Source organism: Jaculus jaculus, chromosome 5 (assembly GCF_020740685.1).
Source record: "Jaculus jaculus isolate mJacJac1 chromosome 5, mJacJac1.mat.Y.cur, whole genome shotgun sequence".
NCBI classification, from domain to species: Eukaryota; Metazoa; Chordata; class Mammalia; order Rodentia; family Dipodidae; genus Jaculus; species Jaculus jaculus.
This window is the reverse complement of record NC_059106.1, coordinates 127,525,202-127,527,367: the sequence shown is the minus strand read 5'-3', so window position 1 is coordinate 127,527,367 and position 2,166 is coordinate 127,525,202. Positions and strand designations below refer to the sequence as shown.

General features: G+C 44.1%; 1 pseudogene; it reads left to right on the top strand.

The window, feature by feature from the left end:
- Positions 1 to 1,106: 1,106 nt before the first annotated feature.
- On the top strand, positions 1,107 to 1,919 carry LOC123460702 (annotated as a pseudogene).
- The last annotated feature ends 247 nt before the right edge of the window (positions 1,920 to 2,166 follow it).

The window sequence follows — 2,166 nt, the reverse complement described above, 5'->3', positions numbered from 1 at the left end:
GGCCTCCACACACATGTGCACGCACGCTCACATACACAGGTATTAAAAAGTATTAGAGGGCTGGAGAGATGGCTTAGCGGTTAAGCGCTTACCTGTGAAGCCTAAGGACCCCGGTTCGAGGCTCGGTTCCCCAGGTCCCACGTTAGCCAGATGCACAAGGGGGCGCACGCGTCTGGAATTCGTTTGCAGAGGCTGGAAGCCCTGGCGCGCCCATTCTCTCTCTCTCCCTCTATCTGTCTTTCTCTCTGTGTCTGTCGCTGTCAAATAAATAAATAAAAAATGAACAAAAAAAAGGAGCAGAGGTAGGAGGATGATCACTGTGAGTTCGCCCTCCTGAGACTACATAGTAAATTCCAGGTCAGCCTGACCCACAGAGAGACCTCAAAAAAAAAAAAAAAAGTATTAGCGGGCTGGAGAGATGGCTTAGCGGTTAAGCACTTGCCTGTGAAGCCTAAGGACACCAGTTCGAGGCTCGGTTCCCCAGGTCCCACGTTAGCCAGATGCGCAAGGGGGCGCATGCGTCTGGAGTTCGTTTGCAGAGGCTGGAAGCCCTGGCACGCCCATTCTCTCTCTCTTCCTCTATCTGTCTTTCTCTCTGTGTCTGTCACTCTCAAATAAATAAATAAAAATTTTTAAAAAAAGTATTAGAATGAAGTTAAAGAGAGACATGTCATATGAATGCTCTGGACATTACAAAATATTAAGGAACAAAATTAAACAATTTTTTGGATATCTAATTAATTTTTCATCTTTTGAGAGAGAAACTGAAAGAACCAAAGAAAGAGAAAGAGAATGGCCACACAAGGGCCTCCTGTCACTGCAAATCAACTCTAGACACGTATCATTTTGTGCATCTGGCTTTACCTGAGCACTGGAGACTTGAACCTAGGTCACTGGGCTTTGCAAACAAGTGCCTTTAACCACTCCCCAGCCCCAACATTAAGGAAAATTATAGAGAGCATAAAGCCTAAATAAGTGGAGAGCTGTAACATGATCATGGATTTGCTGAAGTATTCATTGCTCCAAATTGATCTTCAGATTTAATATGCTCTTGATTAAAAAAAAAAGTTGCTCTTCCTATCAGCGGCCCGAGGTGACCTTTGAAAATGGCTTGCTACTCTCTTGACCCAGAAAACCCCACAAAACCATGGAAGTCAAGAGGTTCAATCTCTATGTTCATTTTAAGAACACCCGTGAAACTGCCCAGGCCATCAAGGGTAGGCATATCTGAAAAACCTCCAAGTGTCTGAAAGATGACACGTTAAAGAAGCAGTGTGTGCCATTCTGGCAATACAATGGTGGCGTTGCTAAGTGTGCCCTGGCTAAACAGTGGGGCTGGCCCCAGGATTGTAGCCCTAAAAAGAGTGCTGAATGTCTGCTGCGCATGCTTAAAAATGCAGAGTAATGGGCTGGAGAGATGGCTTAGCGGTTAAGCGCTTGCCTGTGAAGCCTAAGGACCCCGGTTCGAGGCTCGGTTCCCCAGGTCCCACGTTAACCAGATGCACAGGGGGGCACACGCGTCTGGAGTTCGTTTGCAGAGGCTGGAAGCCCTGGCGCGCCCATTCTCTCTCTCTCCCTCTATCTGCCTTTCTCTCTGTGTCTCTTGCTCTCAAATAAAATAAATTAAAAAAAAATGCAGAGTAATGCTGAGCCTGGTCACTGAACATATCCAGGTGAACAAAGCACCCAAGATGCACGGCCGTATTTATGGAGCTCACAGTTGGATTAACCCTTACATGAGCGCTCCCTGCCATGCTGGGATGATCCTCACTGAAAAGGAACAAACTATTCCTAAACCAGAAGAGGAGGTTGCACAGAAGAAAAATATATCCCAGAAAAAACTTAAGAAATAAGAACTTATGGCCCGGGAGTCAATTCAGCATGGAAATAAAAGAAAAATAAATACAATGCTATTTTAGGGAAATTGGCAAATTGATTCTAAAATGATATGAAAGGTAATGAATCAAAAATAGCCAAGATAATTTGTCAGTATACATACACAAGTTTAAAGGACTTGCATTACCTGATTTCAAGATTTCTTATAAAACCACAGCAGTGGAGGGTAGGAAACAAAACAATGTATTATGAAAATGCCATAATGAAACTTGTTACCTTGTAAGCTAACTTAAAAACAATAATTAGGGGCTGGAGGGATTGCTTGGTGGT